Below are 17,607 nucleotides of genomic sequence, written 5' to 3'. Positions count from 1 at the left end.
ATGCACTCAGACCTAATTCTCATTCATGTCGGCCATCCCAGCACTTGGGAAGTGAAGACAGGAGGATCAGGAGCTCTGCTGGGTTCTATGAGACATTGTCTCAAAATAGAAAAAAAACAAACAAACCCAGCTGGTTTTAGTGGTGCACGCCACCAGTAGGATTTGCTGAAGGAGGCAGAGGCAGGAGGATCACGAGTTCGAGGCCAGCCTGGGCTACTCCTTTGGGGCTAGAGAGATGGCTCAGAGGTCCTGAGTTCAATTCCCAGCAACCACATGGTGGCTCACAACCATCTATAATGAGATCTGATGCCCTCTTCTGGTGTGTCTGAAGACAGCTACGGTGTATTCATATATAGAAAATTAATTAATTAATTAATTAAAATAAAAAGGACAAAACAAAACAAAAACCAGGGTCTAGAGAGATGGTTTAGCGGCAGTCATTGGCTGTTCTTGCCAGAGGTCCCTGGTTTGGTTTTCAGTACCCACTTGGCAGCTCTGTAACTTCAGTTTAAGGGGATCTGATGCCCTCCTCAGGCCTCTGTGGCTACTGCACGCACATGATCTGCATACATAAGCAAGCTCACAAAAAATAGAAATAAATAAAACTTAAAAAAAAAATCAACCTAGAACTCAGGCTAAAAGGAGCTGTGTTCATTCCATGGAGCTGGAGACATTCCTCTGGGATTGAGAAAACATTTAAGGAAGGCCCAGAAAACTCAGCAACGTTCATCTGAAGAACTAGTTGGTTCTGTAACTGAGGGGTCTAGGGGTAGAGCTAATGTGCTGGGTCATTTAACTGTCCCCTTGACAAGATCTAGAGTCCTCTGGGAAGAGAGTCAGTGAATCGCCTATATCAGGCTGGGCTGTGGGCATGTCTGTGGGGAGTGATCTTGATTGTTAATGATATAGGAAGACCCAGCCCTTGTGGGCAGCACCATGCCTTAGGCAGAGGGTCCTAAGCATTCATTGTAAAAGAGGAGAATGCTGCCCGGGAGCAAACAAAGCAAGGATCTGTGGTTTGTTCTCTCTCTCTCTCTCCTTCTCTCTCTCTCTCTCTCCCCCCCCCCTTTTTTCCTCCCCCACCTGTGTACTAGCTGGTTTTGTGTGTCAACCTGACACAAGCTGGAGTTATCACAGAGAAAGAATCCTCCCTTGAGGAAATACCTCCATGAGATCCAGCTGTAAGGCATTTTCTCAATTAGTGATCAAGGGGAGAGGGTCCAGCCCATTGTGGGTGGTGCCATCCCTGGGATGGTGGTCTTGGGTTCTTTACAAGCGATGAAGTTGAGCTTCTGGTTAATGCTTGTGGCTGATACCTTATCAGGTCAGCAGTGGCTTTTCTTTTTTTTTTTTTTTAAGATTTATTCATTTATTATATATAAGTACCCTGTAGCTGTCTTCACACACCAGAAGAGGGCATCAGAGCTGTTTACAGATGGTTGTGAGTCACCATGTGGTTGCTGGGATTTGAACTCAGGACCTCAGGAAGAGCAGTCAGTGCTCTTAACCACTGAGCCAACTCTCCAGCCCCAGCAGTGGCTTTTCATGTATAGTCTTTTGCCCCGTGGTGATGCTGGAGTTTGAACCCACAGTTTGAAGCAAGTTAGACAAATGCTCTACCACTGAGCCACAACCCTCAGTCAGTCCTGGGTTCTATAAGAAAGCAAGCTGAGCAAGCCAGGGGAAGCAAGCTAGTAAGTAACACCCCTCCATGGCCTCTGCATCAGCTCCTGCTTCCTGACTTGCCTGAGTTCCAGTCCTGACTTCCTTTGGTGATGAACAGCAATGTGGAAGTGTAAGCTGAATAAACCTTTTCCTCCCCAACTTGCTTCTTGGTCTTGATGTTTTGTGCAGGAATAGAAACCCCGACTAAGACACTCTGCCTGCTCTCGTCTGTGGCCATGATGCCACGGTCTTGACTTCCTGCAATAGCTTGGAATTTAAACCAGCTAAACCCTTCCTTTCCTATGCCACTTTTCCTCAGGGTATTTGTCACAGCAACAGAAGTGGAACGGTGGGTTTTGGTAGAGGCTAGATGAAGCCATTTATAGCTCGTTGGAACCCAGAGTCCACAGCACTTTGTCCTTTTCTATATAGATCCTGTCTGTAAGTCCCGGAGTGGCCACCCCAACCCCAAGACCCCGGGCCTTCCTTCATCTCAGGAACGGACTCAGATGGAATGCCCTTCCCTGACTCCAGATTTATCTTTCTGAGGGAGGGAAGCTGATGTCTGGGCTTGTCCTTTCGGACTAGACATCTAATGACATGTTTGTGACCTACTGGGTCATCATGGTCTCTTCTGGGTCCAATGACTGAAGAGTGTTCAGTGCTGGTGACCAGACTGGGAAGGCCATGGATGCTGCTTCAGATTAGTAGAGGCTTTGTGTAGGGTGCAGGCAGGTCAGTCCCCCGGGAATCAGCCTGTGAGTCCCCAAGGACCCTGAGACACCTGCCCGTTTCGTGCTCCACCAGGACAGAATCATATTCTTCCTTATTGGTAGGAGAAGTTTAACTTGGTTTTGGTTTATTCCTACGTAAGTGATCCCAATGTTTCTTTTCTTTTCAGTGTTTTGAGATACTGTTTCACTCTTTAGTCCGGGTTGGCCTCAAGCTCACAATGTAGGCGCCCCCCCCCCCTGGCCCAGAACTTGTGGCAATCCTCCTGCTTCAGCTCCCATCAAGTGTTGTTATTATAGGCATGAGTCACCATGCTTAGCTCTCAGAGATTCATTTTCAGGCTCACTTACAAATGCCATTTAGACTCTGGTTCAGGAAATGCTTTAATCACTGTCCCCAGAGAAGACAGTCGATAACCACACATCCATCACTACGAGGGGCCGACGAGGGTCCATGTCAGATGGCGGTCAGCAGGCTGGCTTCTGCAAACAGCCTCATTCTTTTATTCTTTCCACACCAGGAAAAAGGTTTGATCCTGTAACAATGTACCGGCGTCATCAATTGGGCTAGAAGAACTTGTTTGGCTAAATTTAGAACCCACAAGAAGGTCAGAGTGGATACATTAAGGGCGGAACTCTGAGCCTTGGAGGCTCCTCTTGCACATGAACTTGGCAGTGAGGCCCTGGTGTCCTTGAGCACAGTGCAGAGAAGACCTTGCCTTCTCTACCTGACTGCTTGGGGAGGGAGAGTCAGGGGGGCCTCTGCTGGGAACTTTGGCTCCAGCCCTTAGCTCTGTATCCCTCAAAGAATGAAAAAAGCCAGTAATATCTACTTACACGATGCTGCCAGATTTGGCTGGGCAATTTCTTACTTATGTATTTATTTGTTTAGTGAGTGTATGCATGTATCTGTTGTGGCTTCTCTAGAGGTTAGGGGACAACTTGCAGGAATCAGTTCTCTCTTCCCATTGGGCCACCAGGCTTGGTAGTAAGTGTTTCTACCCACTGAACCATCTTGCTAGCCCCAGACTTTTCTCTCTCTCTCTTTTTAGACTTATTTATTTTATGTGTATGGGTGTTTTCTCTGCATGTATGTCTCCACATGCACGAACTGTGTGCATGCAGTGCCCGAAGGGGCCAGAAGACGGCATAGGATTCTCCAGAACTGGAGTCGGGGATGGTTGTGAACCACTGTGTTGGGGGCTGAGAATAGAACCCAGGTTCCCTGCAAGAACAAGTGTTCTTAACCGATGGACCATCCAGTCCCCAAGACCTTTCCTTCGGGACAGTTTAAAGAGCAGTGCAGGCTGGCCGTGGCCTCCCGGCATCAAACTCACCTAACTCTGCCTTACGAGGGCTGGGATCAAAGGCGTGTGTCACCAAACCCAGCTGTACTTTTTCCTCTCCTATGGGGGTTGGGGGTGGGAGAGAAGGGTGGGAAGCAGCGCAATAGGTCCAAAGAGAATTCGGACGTGAGAGTAACTGCCTGTCTACAGGCATCCGAGGACAGCTCAGCAGGGCCCTGGCTGAACGACTCTCAATTTCCAGCTCTTGTTCCCCAGCTCACAGGGAGTAGAGCGCTCTCTGCTCTGGCTGTCTTCTAGCTGATTGCCTACTCCCGGGAATGTGTGCCTCGGATGAACACGGACACACACACACACACACACACACACACACACACACACACACACACACGCAACCCACGCAGACAAGAGACCGGAGGCAGACAAAACCCAGCCGTAGCCAAAACTCTGCTAAATCGATGTGCGCTGTTACAGCTTTCTAAAAGCAGGCTCAGTGAAATAAATGTTTTTCCTGTGAGAAGAGCCTGGAGTCTGCGAGTTTAATAACCCAGACTCAATCCAGACTTGCTCCCAGTGGCTGCTGTCAGTGTGCCCATCTTGATGTATTCAAAGTGCCCAGGGCCACCCCAGTGGCAGTGTCTTGTTTCCTTGCTTTCTCTCTCTCCGCCATGTTTTGGGACATGGGTGGGACAGGACAGGCTCCCAGGGAGAATTTCTAAGCCTTTTAAGCTCCTCGTCGTTTCTTGGGGGCTCTATCTTTTCCTGGCAAACCCAGACTGACTTTCTTTTCGAGCTAGAGAGAATCTTATGAGGTCCAGGCTGGCCTCCAAATTGCTGTGTTGCCTAGAATGACCCTGGACTCCTAATCTCCCTGTCTCCACCTCCTGAATGCTAGGATCGCAGGTGTGAGCCACCATACCCAGTATGCAATGCGGGAGATGGAGTCCAGGCTTCTGTGCATGCAACAAGCATTCTACCAATGGAGCCACACCTCTCAGTCCTGCCTCTACTATTTAAAATGGAGACTTGGGCTGGTGAGGTGACGTGGTGGGTAACGCTGCCAGCCCTGGCGACCCGTGTCTCATGTAACTGAACACTAAAGGGAAATTGAGTTAGGGTTACAGAGCAAGGTGTAGTACACACCTGTGGTCCCTTACCCCAACCCCTGCACTGTCTGAGTTCAAGGCCAGGTGGGGCCACATAGTAAGACTCTGTCATACAAAACAAAACAAGCACACCCAAAAATTAGGAAAGACAGCCGTGACAGGGTGGTGACACTTTTAGATAAGGGACAGGGAAGGCAGCAGGAGAAAGTGGTTTCTCAGGTACAGCCTTCAAGAGAGATGAAAAGGTGTTAATTAGCAGTGGCTCACCATCCCGAGTCCCTTTCAGACCTGATTGTGCCGGTTAGAAAGTCCCTTGATAGGGGTTGGGGATTTAGCTCAGTGGTAGAGCGCTTGCCTAGCAAGCGCAAGGCCCTGGGTTCGGTCCCCAGCTCCGAAAAAAAGAAAAGAAAAAAAAATAGAGAAAAAAAAAAGAAAGTCCCTTGATGGATACTGTGATTTCAGATGCCCATCTCCTCTTTGGCACTACAGAGGCTCTGGTGGCTGGGTGTGTGCTGGACATACACTCAGTGTGAGTACCTGCTCTGAGCTGTAGGGTGTTGGTGGGAAGATCCTGACTTGGCAGTGACAGCTGTCAGCAGTGACAGGTGGCAGCGGTGACAGGTGTTAGCAGTAACAGGTGTCAGCAGTGACAGGTGCCAGCGGTGACAGGTGCCAGTGGTGACAGGTGCCAGTGGTGACAGGTGGCAGCAGGAACAGGTAACAGCAGTGACAGGTGTCAGCAGTGACAGGTGTTAGCAGTGACAGGTGTCAGCAGTGACAGGTGCCAGTGGTGACAGGTGCCAGTGGTGACAGGTGCCAGTGGTGACAGGTGACAGTGGTCACAGGTGGCAGCAGGAACAGGTGGCAGCAGTGACAGGTAACAGCAAACACAGGTGGCAGCAGGGACAGGTAACAGCAGTGACAGCTGTCAGCAGTGACAGGCGTCAGTGGTGACAGGTGGCAGCAGTGACAGGTAACAGCAGACACAGGTGACAGCAGGGACAGGTAACAGCAGGGACAGGTGTCAGCAGTGACAGGTGTCAGCAGTGATAGGTGGCAGCTGTGACATGTCTCACCAGTGACAGATGTCAGTGGTGACAGGTGACAGTGGTCACAGGTGACACCAGGGACAGATGTCAGCAGTGACAGATGGCATCAGGGACAGGTAGGTGGCAGCAGTCGCAGGTGGCCGCAGGGACAGGTGACCTTCCAGGACACACTTAATTTGGAAAAGTGAGTTGACATAAAGAGCAGTGTTGCCCAAGCCAACCGTGGTGGTCCACACCTTTAATGCCAGCACTTGAGAGGCAGATGCGGGGAGATCTCTGTGAGTTTGAGGCCAGCCTGGTCTACAGAGTGAGTTCCAGGACAGCAAGGCTATACAGACAAACCCTGCCTCAAACAACAAAACAAAACAAAAAGATCTGTGTTGACCTGTGCTAGACACAGGACTTTCCTGAAGATGCCATGTGAGTGACAGTCTGGGCTCCCTCAGGTGGCCACAGTCTTAGGCTGGCTCAGGAGTGAAAGGGAGGAATGTGGCCAGTGCCCCTGTTAGGGTGGCTGGGAGTAGAGCCTCACCCCAGCGAGGACAGGGAGGGCTGTCCACAGAGGCCACCTCTGGGGCTCACTTCTGAGGAGTTTGAGTTGTCGTAGGTGGACGCTCAGGGCTGGGCATAGTGGTGCACAATAGCAATCTTGTTATTTGGGACGCTGAGGCAGTAGGATCACTGAGAGTTCGAGGCCAGTCCCAATCTATATAGAAAGAGACCCCAAGAAGAATGGAATGAAACAGAGTCATGCCATCTGTTACAGATGAAGAAGCAGCATGCGCTGAGATGGGGATACAAGGTCAGGGAGCACAAGGTCAGAGGGCATAAGGTCAGGAATACAAGGTCAGAGGGTATAAAATAATATGATAAGGATTTTTATAGGAACCTCCACCCAAACAAAAACACCTTTGTTAAAGTATGGAGATGTAATTCGTGTGACCTTTGCCTTCTACACTTCACCCTTGATTGGGACGTATTCTCACGGAGGCAGACCATTGTTACCATCTAGCTCCAGAGTGACTTCATCACCCAGTGACAGCCTCATCCCCACAAACTCTTACAGTCACTATCTTTTTTCTTCCTCCTCCTTCTTAGACGCCACTCACTTTTTATGTCCCCATGCTGGGGCTGTCACATAAACATATGACCGGTTGTCTTTTGTGTCTGCTTCAAATGCCCTGGGTTGTCAAGATTCTCCACCACCTGGGTCACGTGTTTAAACATCGGTTCCTTGGTGGCTGCAGGGCCTGTGGGGTATAGGGCTGGGCTGGCAGCTGTGGCCCACTCGGAGCCAGGCTTGACGGTTACAGCCTGTCCTTGCTTCCTGATCCACCAGCATGTGAACAAGCCATACTGCAAGCCGCTGCCACCATGTTGGACTGACAATGCACCCCCTGTCATGATCAGTCTCTTATTGACCCTGTGTTCATTGATTCAGTCAAACTGAATGGCCAGTGAGCTTCAGGGACCCACCCGCCTCTTCCTGTCCAGCACTGGGATCAGAGTGTGCTGCTGGATCCTGCGTTTTATGTGGGCACTGGGGATCCAAGCTAGGACATGCATCCTTCATCGGCAGCTGTGTCCCCAGTCCTGCTGCCCTGACAATGTACCTGGGGCATATATGCCTTTACATGGCTGAACCTTGGCCAGGAGTGTGGAGGGTTTACACTGCTTATCTATCTACAGCAGACACCACTGGTGTCCTTCTCTTGACTGCTGTGGCCGTTTGTACAGACTTGGTGTGGACAGTTTGTCTCTGGTGTATCACTGGGCCAAAGTGTTTGCTCTGAGTTGTCTGGGCTCCAAAGCATTGGCCTTGGTTTTGTCTCTTTAGAGGTGTCTTGGGAGTCTCATGGCTCCGTGTCCTTGGAACGCTTGCTATAGCCTATCTTAAACATCCTGAGGTGTGAAGGGGGTGGCTCAGCCTATGTTTGGTCACACACCCTGCAGCCAAGTGTTTGAGTTAGGACTTTGCACAGGGGTGGGATGATCTAGTGGATCCCCACACAGAGGGAGAAAGAGACGAGGACTCGGGAGGACCTTGGAGTGCGAAGCCTGGAAGAATTTTGGGGCGGGAAAGGTCTGGAGAGGCTACATGCAGGAAAGAGCTGGGAGAATGGACAGTGCCATGTGTCCCAGGGTCACCTTCCCCCTCAAAGGGCCCCAGACTTAGTCTATAGCAATCTAAGGAGCATTGACTGAAGAATGCTTTAAGATTCCATGGTGCCAAGGGAAGGCTGTGCAAAGAGGCCAGATGTGGACACTGGACATGAGACAAGAGGAGGACACTGGCTGTGGACTCTGAGGGGTGCTCACCCCTGGCCTGCATGCTCACTTAGAACCCCAAGCTCTCACTGTCTGCTTCCTACTGGAGGGGACCGCCCTGCTTCCTTGGCAAGCTGTGGCTCCCCGTGTGGGCAGCCATGCCCAGCTCTGACCTGAACTTCCCAGGCAGTTTTTTAAAAATTAAAAAAAAAAAGTTTATCTATTTTATGTGCATGGGTCTTTGTTTTGCCTGCATGTGTACCAGGTGCGTTCCTGCTGCTCCTGGAGGCCAGAAGAGGACATCAGATCCCTGCAACTAGAACTACAGATGGTTGTAAGCCACCATGTGGGTGTTGGAAACCAAACCCAGGTCTTCTGAAAGAGCAGAGAGTGCCCTTATCTGATGAGCCATCTCTCCAGCCTCTGCGTAGAGATCTTTCTTTTTTTTCTTTTTTTTTTCTTTTTTTCTTTTTTTTTCGGAGCTGGGGACCGAACCCAGGGCCTTGCGCTTCCTAGGTAAGCGCTCTACCACTGAGCTAAATCCCCAGCCTGCGTAGAGATCTTAATTGAGGAGTTGTATATACATTGGCCTTTGGGTATGTCTGTGAGGAACTGTCTTCATATATTAGTGATGAGGGAAGACCTGGCTGGCCCACTGTAGCTTACACTATGCCCTAGGCAGTGTATGCCTGGAGTGTGTGCATGGAGTGTATGTGTGGAGCGTGTGCATGGAGTGTATGCCTGGAGTGTGTGCATGGAGTGTATGCCTGGAGTGTGTGCATGGAGTGTATGTGTGGAGTGTGTGCATGGAGTGTATGTGTGGAGTGTGTGCATGGAGTGTATGTGTGGAGTATATGTGTGGAGCGTGTGCATGGAGTGTATGTGTGGAGTGTATGTGTGGAGTGTGTGCATGGAGTGTATGTGTGGAGTGTATGTGTGGAGCGTGTGCATGGAGTGTATGTGTGGAGTGTATGCCTGGAGTGTGTGCATGGAGTGTATGTGTGGAGTGTATGTGTGGAGTGTATGTGTGGAGTGTATGTGTGGAGTGTGTGCATGGAGTGTATGTGTGGAGTGTGTGCATGGAGTGTATGTGTGGAGTGTGTGCATGGAGTGTATGTGTGGAGTGTGTGCATGGAGTGTATGTGTGGAGTGTATGCCTGGAGTGTGTGCATGGAGTGTATGTGTGGAGTGTATGTGTGGAGTGTATGTGTGGAGTGTATGTGTGGAGTGTGTGCATGGAGTGTATGTGTGGAGTGTGTGCATGGAGTGTATGTGTGGAGTGTGTGCATGGAGTGTATGTGTGGAGTGTGTGCATGGAGTGTATGTGTGGAGTGTGTGCATGGAGTGTATGTGTGGAGTGTGTGCATGGAGTGTATGTGTGGAGTGTGTGCATGGAGTGTATGTGTGGAGTGTGTGCATGGAGTGTATGTGTGGAGTGTATGTGTGGAGTGTGTGCATGGAGTGTATGTGTGGAGTGTGTGCATGGAGTGTATGTGTGGAGTGTATGCCTGGAGTGTGTGCATGGAGTGTATGTGTGGAGTGTGTGCATGGAGTGTATGTGTGGAGTGTGTGCATGGAGTGTATGTGTGGAGCGTATGTGTGGAGTGTGTGCATGGAGTGTATGTGTGGAGTGTGTGCATGGAGTGTATGTGTGGAGTGTGTGCATGGAGTGTATGTGTGGAGTGTGTGCATGGAGTGTATGTGTGGAGTGTGTGCATGGAGTGTATGTGTGGAGTATATGTGTGGAGCAGTGTGCATGGAGTGTGTGCATGGAGTGTATGCCTGGAGTGTGTGCATGGAGTGTGTGTGTGGAGTGTATGCCTGGAGTGTGTGCATGGAGTGTATGTGTGGAGTGTATGCCTGGAGTGTGTGCATGGAGTGTATGTGTGGAGTGTATGTGTGGAGTGTGTGCATGGAGAAGCAGGGCTGAGCACAGGCTAGCATTGCATGCACGCATTATCTCCCCTCTGCTCCTGACTGTGGCTGTGATATGACTTGCTGTTTGACGTTCCTTTGCCTTGGTGTCCCCCACACTGATGGACTGTAACCTGGAATTGTAAGTCAAACAAACCCTTTCTTCCCTAAGTCGCTTTCCTCGGGGTGTCTTGTTACAGGAGCAGAAATGAAATGGCGGCAGTCCTCATTGCCATAGTAACTGGTTTCAGCTGCTGGAGACCCTCATTTCCTTGGAAGCCGCCCCTGTGTTTCCAAAGCCACTGATGGAGAGGGGTCTCATCTGTGGAACCGCTTCTATCTGGCTTGTTTTTCCCCTGTAGCGAGGGTCAAGAGTCACCAAGGACAGGTGTAATGGCTATTCCTGGTTGTCAATTGACTATATCTGGACTATATCCAGAACTAGATGGCTCACCTGTGATCCAGATCTTGAGGCTGGAAGAAACAAGTTTCTGACCTGGGTCTTGACATGGAGATCTTGAGGCCTAGTGGCTATGAAAAGCGTAGGCCCAGGCAAGTGCATGCCTTTAATCCCAGGAGACTAAGGCAGGGAGATCTCTGGGCTCAAGGTCAGCCCCATACAAAGCAAGTCCCAGATGCAGGCGTGGTGGTACACTCCTTTAATCTGGGCCACTCTTCTGCCGGAGACCTACATAAGAACACTGGAAGGGGGTTGAGGATTTAGCTCAGTGGTAGAGCTCTTGCTTAGCAAGTGCAAGGCCCTGGGTTCAGTCCTCAGCTCCGGAAAAAACAAAAACAAAAACAAAAACAAAAAACAAAACAAAACAAAAAAAAAAAAAAAAAACCCCAACAACAACAAAAAAAACAAGAACATTGGAAGAAGGAAGATTCATTTTTCTTGGCCTGCTTGCGTTTACCTGCTAGCACATCTGTTGGAACTTACTTGTGCAGAAGACCGGCTGAAACAACCAGCCTTGTAAGACTGAGCAATTCCTGGATTCTTGGATTTCCCACCCGCAGCTGCCCATTGTTGGGTTAGGTGGACTACAGAGTGTAAGTCACTACAATAAATTACCTTAATTCAGAGAGACATTCCATAAGTTCTGTGACTCTAGGGAACGCTGACTTATGTAACAGGTGTAGAGAGCCGGTCATGGGAGTGGTTTCCATGTTGTGACTGCGAGAGAAGGTTTCGGGCAGAGAGCTGAGGACAGCAATGGGGTCCTTTTACTCTTGCTTAGAACTTTGTAGACTCAGGTGAGCTTTGCACCTGCTGCAACGAGGACCAGAGCCACCCTACTGTCTGAGTCACCCTGAGACTCCAGTTCATGTAGCCACGTCCTCACCCTCTAGGGTCACGGTGCCGGGACAGGGCTCTTTGGGTGGTTGGGGTATCTTTGAATGGAACCAGCGTCATGGAAAGGGGGCATCTCTCAGACAACCTTGGTTATTTGTTTGTTAGTTTGTTTCTTGGTCAGGAGGATTGACTGCTCACATGGCTGATGTGAGGCGACACATATGAAAACTCCTTATCTCCCTTTTCCCACATGTTGCAAATGGTCTTTTTTTGCTTTTGTATTTTTCCTTAAATATTTATTTTTATTTTATGTGTATCCGTGTTTTGGCTGCACATGTGTGTGCTCTGGCCAGTCAGGAACTCCTTATGTGGCTGAAGGTGATCTTGGAATTCTGATCCTCCTGCCTCTACTTCCAAAGAACTGGGGTTGCAGGCATGAGCCTGGATTTTGGGGTGTGTGTGTGTGTGTTTGTGTGTGTTTGTATGTGTGTGTGGTGTGGTGTGTCTGTGCATGTGTGTGTGTGTCTGTGGTATGTGGTATGTGTGTGTGTGGTATGGTGTGTGTGTGTGTGTGTGTGTATGTTCATGTGGAGGCTAGAACCTAACAGCGGTTGATTCTGAGTTTTGTGCTTGTGTCTTTTTGGTGGCCACATCTATCTCTGGCATTTGGATTATGAACACACACTGCCACCATGCCTGGCTCTAAACAAACAAACAAACAGCAACAACAACAATGACAAAACACGAATGAATTCAGGAGTACTTAAGCCCACTGAGCCATCTTTCCAAGCCCTCCCCCCCGGCTCCCACCCAAAATACCACGTAACCTCTGACTGGCATCGGATTCGCAGCATCTCCTGGCTGGGATTGCATGCACGCACCCCCAGGCTGCTTCCTCTGGAGAAGTCTTCCATCGTCTTTCTACCATGAGGGCCCAAATGTCACTCCCCCAGAGAACTGTTGGGGTCTGGTCCAATGGTTTCCTCCATGACTGTAAAACAAAAGTTTCTTTTGCTCGAATCATCCAGCCTGGGATGCGGCAGTCTTGGGAGGCAGTGACCGAGCCCCGGTCTGTGGTGAGGAGCAGTTTCTGTCCCCACTTCACCTTCTGGGAGCACGGCTCTGACAGGCAGTTGGAGTGAGTCACTGGGGCCTAGATCTGCAGGGCCGTGGCCAGGACTCTTGGCACCCAGAGCAGTCCTGCCTCCCATTAGAAGCCAGGCCCTCTTTGCTCTCCCTGGAAGGGAAAGATCTGTTTCAAGCCAGCAGAGGCTCAAGGGCACGCATCCCTGGAAACCCTCTACGAGGCGGCTCAGCTCAGCATTTGCAGGAACTTTCACTGGGCCAACCAGATCCCCCTCCTTAGGGGTCCAATAAAGTCCAGGGTGTGAGATCAGAACCTCATGTGGGGAGTGCTAGAGCAGGCGTGAGCTTTGGGTTGGATGTTGGCCCAAGCAAGGGTCCATACTTGTCAGAGGGGCCCATTAGGACAGCTCAGCGATCCCACATCAGCGAGTGCCACATGCCAGGGCTGGGCATGGAGCAGCCTAGCTCTGGACTCTCCCTGTCCTGTGTTTTCATAGCTGACGAATCAAAACACTCCCTCTCTTTCTTTATTAGTTCTTTCTTTTCTTTTGTTTCTCCTTTCTCTTTTAATTAGGGTTTTTGTTTGTTTTGAGATGGTCTCACATAGCTTGGGCTGGCCTTGAACTCCCAATTCTTCTTCGGAGGCTTGTGCCACTAGGCCCCTACCATGTATTGAGTCCTGGGTCTCAGGCAAACATTCTGCCACTAAGACGGATACTCCTATTTTAGCAAAACGTTAAACTTGGGGTCCTCCTGCCTCTGCCTCTGGATTACCTTAGTTTAGTTTACAGGCTGGGGGTCGCCAGACACAGTTTGACTTGCTAATTTGTCATTGCTTGAGATAGTTCTCACTCTGTAGCTCAGGCTGGCCCCAAACTCATGAAAATCCTCATGCCAGAGCCTCCGTAGTGTTGGGAACCATAGGAGTGATCTGACACACCCTGAATTCCATTTATTATAATTTTCTTATTATTTGTGGAGAAGCGTGCATATGGATACACCGCCGGGTTTGCACGGTGAGTTCTAGAGCAGCCATAACTTCATAGTAAGATAAACCCAAAACAAAACCAAACCAAAAAACCCTCAACTATCCTCAAACTGCTGCGTCCGCCCACTACCCCATACTCCATCGCCACCCCTCCACCCCCCACCCCATGGTCACCCCTCCACCCCCATCCCTCTGCCACCCCTCCACCCCCAGAGGACTGCTCTAGCTCATTTCTTTTCATTTTTGCTGGCGCAGGGCTGCAGGGCGAGTGGCCCCCACGTGGGTCAGCTGGGAGTTTGTATGAAAGGTTTTGCTGTAACCTGGGGCTCTCCTGGCAGCCCTACAGTGGGTGAAGGAGGCACACACCTCTCCCACAAGTTATCAGCTGTCTTCAAAGAGCCCCAGATTCTAGTTTATCCCCAGGTGTCATCCTTCTTTTTCACAGAAACTCAAAGTTCAGTACCAGGGCTGAGGAGATGTTGAGGAAAGGTCGAGCCGCACAAGTGTGAAGACCCTCCCTTGGGGTCTCAGACTCCAAGTGAAGCCAGCTGTGGGAGTGAGCATCATTGTCTCAGCGCTGCTGTGGGGAGGTGGAAGCCGGCGAGAGGGCTGGTACACAGCAGTGAAGAGACCCTGTGTCAAACGCGCTGGGAGGGAGAACCTGAACCTGAGGTTGCCCTTTGACCTACACACATGCATACACACTTTAGCCACGCTCTCTCTCCTCACAGCATCTACCTCTCTGCCAGCCTCTCTGTGAGCAAACATTCTTCCTCTGTTGATTTCTACTCAGCTGCCACGCATTCCCAACCAAACCATCTCCTGGGAAACCCAGGCAAGAATGTTTGGCAAACAGGGATCTAATTAATAAACAGCTCATGACCTACACTCTAGTGTCAGCCTAGAATGTTCTGTAATACTTTGGAAACTCCAGGGTTATGGTTTCAGCCCAAACTGTTCAGCCACACACATCTGTCCTGTGCTTGGGACCCACTGACCTCACTTGAGCTTGGGAACAGAGACTCACCCTCCTTTGGGTGGGCATTTGTCCCCGTAGATGGAGAAAGGAGGCAGTACCGGAGGCGACCAGTGGGTGTCTCCTTTGTTGGGAATAGAAGTTTGAATTCTAAGGGCTGGCTGGAGTCCTACTCAGCGGGGAACTCTTGGTCCAGCAGATGTAAGGTTCTAGGTTCCATCTCCCCCACTCCAAAAACAACACCAACACACACACACACAGACACACACACGGAGCCAGGGGAGGGGTGGGGAGAACATTGCGTTCTAGAAAATATTCTGTCCCTTTGGGAGGAAATCACTCTGTTGGGATGGTGAATTGAAAAGAGAAATGGAGAGACAGAAGACCCATCTCTCCTCACTTCCCTGCTCCGATTGCTCCAGGCCAGGGTGGCTCTTGGGCTGGGGCCCAGGTCCTGAACCGGCCTCTCAGGAAAACCAGAGCAGGCTGGCCTCAATTCTTGTGACTTGTTTACTGTGGAGGAACCTGATGGCTCATCTCTAGATGACCCCTTAGCCACTTCCTAGGCTGTGAACGGCTTCGGTCAGCAAACCAGCAGGCTGGCTGTGGATCCCTGGTCTCTAGAGCATGGAGAAGCAGGGAGCTGGGGCTGGAGAGCCGGGTGGTAGGTGGGCAGGAGAGTGAGGATCTCCCAGGGACTCTCCTGCCTCTGTAATTCATCTCACAGTGAGAGCGCTGGGGTTGCCGGTGTTGCTGTGACCAGATTTACGTGGTTTCTGAGGACCTGAGCTCAGTCCTCATACTTGCACAGAGCCACATGCACTGAGACATCTCCCCGGGGCTGGTGACCTGTTTTTTCGAAGCAGAAAGGGACATAAGGTGGTAGGCATTGAGTTCTTGACTGTCCTGTCCTGAGTTTCTATAGAACCTGGACTTTTCAGTACTGATTTTGCAAAGGAGTTCTTCTCCTCCTCCTCTTCTTCCTCCTTTTCTTTTCCTCTTCTTCCTCCTCTTCTCCTTTTCCTCCTCCTCCCTCATGTCCTCCTTCTCCTCCCTCTTCTCCTCCTCCTCTTCTTCTTCCTCCTCTCCCCCTCTCTTCCTCCTCCTCCTCCTCCTTCTTTGAGATGAGATTGTAGGCACCCCAGGCTGCTCTGAAATTTTTCTGTGTAGCTGAGGATGACCTGGGAGTTCCTGCCTGCCTCTACCTCACAAGTACAGGCAGGTGTGCATCAGCACATCTGGCTTGCGAAATTCTTATAATAAGAAATACCTAATCAAAGGTTGGGCAATGGTGGCGCACGCCTTTGATCCCAGCACTTGGAAGGCAGAGGCAGGTGGATTTCTGTGGGTTTGAGTCCAGATGGCTCTACATGGTGAGTGCCAGGACAGCTAGGGATATGTACAGACACCCTGTCTCAAAAAGAAAAAAAATAAAGAAAAAGGAAAAGGAAAAAATACCTAAATGATATACTTGGCAATAAAACCATTGCATATGCGCACACGCGTGCACATACACTCACACACACATACACACATTCTAATTAATACACCCTGACATTAGCACCTTGTGTATACCCATGTTGTCCCACCTTGTGTTTTGACTAAACTGAGGGCGGTGATCTGTTCATTCTTTGGACAGGAAAAGACCAGAAGAATTGTATTTTTAAAAAAAATACATAAAAACATGTAAAATATCACATTTTTAGTGTCAAAAATGTTACTTAGGAATTTTTGAAAGCAGCAGCGTCTTATTTTGCTTAACCAAATGTAGCCACGTGTCGTTTGCACTAAGATAACCCCCAAGTCTAGATACTCATTTTTCCCCCAATTATTATTATCACAGGGGTGGCATGCATGCCAGCCTGGTCTAAATAGCAAGTACCAGCACAGTCAAGGCAACATAGAGAGACTCTATCTCAAAAGAACCAAAACAAAACGAAAAGTGGGTAGGGATCCGGCCGGAGAGCTGGCTGCTCTTTGTGAGGACCCAGGTTCACTTTCCAGCACCCACACGGTGACTTACAGCTGTCTGTAACTGAGGTTTGAAGGGATCTGATGTCCTCTTCTGACCTCTGTGGTGTGCAGGATACACAGAAAAATCCGCCTTTATATATAATATGTAAATATATTTACACTCACACATGTAAAATGATAGTGTAACGAGGGGTGGAAAGCCAGGCTCTATTGCGCCCCCTACAGGCAGCTCCTGGGATTGCTGCCTCGGAGATGCTCTGCGGATCACTGACAGGATTTACCAACACCCAGACTCTCGGGGAGCTGCGGTGAATTCCTGTTGAGATTGCCTGGAGTCTCTTGCCCAGATTGGGTGCAGCAAGCTTGGTGGATGGTTTTATCTATATTTTCTGTTATTTTGGTTTTTTTGTTTTATATTACTTTATCCTGTTTATGTTTATGGTACTGGGACTGGAATCTAAGATCTTTCTTATGTTCCTGAAAGGCTCTGCCCTGAGCTACAGCCCCAGTTATAGGAGTGCCTAAAGTGACAGATTGTCTGGCTAGAATGGGCTGGAAGAGGAGTGTCCCGTGTGTCTGAGAAGAGGGGAGCTGTGGGAATCTATGGATGTGGTCTCTTGCAGGGGTAAGGGGGTGGACACTGTTGGCTATGAAGTTGCTGGGGAGATGCAGGCTTTGTCAGGGCACTCTGCCTCTGAGGTCCACAACTCAGGAGCTTCACAGATGACAGGGCCCACTCTGAAACTCCAGCAGGACAAGGGGAAGCTTGGTTGCGTGTGTCTTTTGTACTTGTGTGTGCACATGTGCGCACACCAAGTGTGCAGTATGTGTGTGGTATGTGTATGCATATGTGTGTGGTATGTATGTGTGTGGTGTGTGTGTGCATGTGTGTGTGCACATGTGTGTATGTGTATGGTGTGTGCATGTGTGTGCATGTATGTGGTGTGTGTATGTGTGGTATGTATGTGTGTGTTGTATATGTGTGTGTGTGCATGTGGTGTGTGGCATATGGTATATGTGGTGTGTGGTGAGTGTGTGTGTGTTTGTATGCACGTGTGCACACACACACAAACAAGTGGAAGCCAGAGGTTGACCTTAGAAGTTTTCCTCAATAGCTCTTCACTGTCAGTGAAGACTGAACCCAGGGTCTCGTGTGTTCGAGACATGCTCTCTCCTGCACAGAGCCCCCAGTCCACTCAGCATCTTTAATCTGAACCCTTCTGGTGTCAGCCATCCCTCTATGTCATGG

At 49.8% G+C, this 17,607-nt stretch overlaps 1 protein-coding gene and 1 long non-coding RNA gene across 5 annotated transcripts in view; one reads left to right on the top strand and one right to left on the bottom strand.

Annotated features, from left to right (window-relative positions):
* Ripor3 (RIPOR family member 3) overlaps window positions 1-17,607 on the top strand; it is a 75,165-nt gene that overhangs the window by 21,726 nt on the left and 35,832 nt on the right. The window lies entirely within an intron of this gene.
* Window positions 2,768-12,571, bottom strand: LOC147995829 (uncharacterized). Of its 2 annotated transcripts, XR_015684869.1 has the most exons (5): window positions 12,440-12,571; window positions 12,154-12,325; window positions 11,113-11,214; window positions 10,492-10,738; window positions 2,768-2,932 (listed from the first exon to the last, which is right to left on the bottom strand). It is a non-coding gene; the product is annotated as an uncharacterized LOC147995829 (long non-coding RNA). The 2 variants fall into 2 exon arrangements; XR_015684870.1 differs by lacking the exon at window positions 12,440-12,571 and having other exon boundaries at window positions 12,216-12,307.

Source organism: Rattus norvegicus, chromosome 3 (assembly GCF_021556685.1).
Source record: "Rattus norvegicus strain SHRSP/BbbUtx chromosome 3, alternate assembly SHRSP_T2T, whole genome shotgun sequence".
Taxonomy (NCBI): domain Eukaryota; kingdom Metazoa; phylum Chordata; class Mammalia; order Rodentia; family Muridae; genus Rattus; species Rattus norvegicus.
This window is presented reverse-complemented; position numbering and strand designations above follow the sequence as displayed.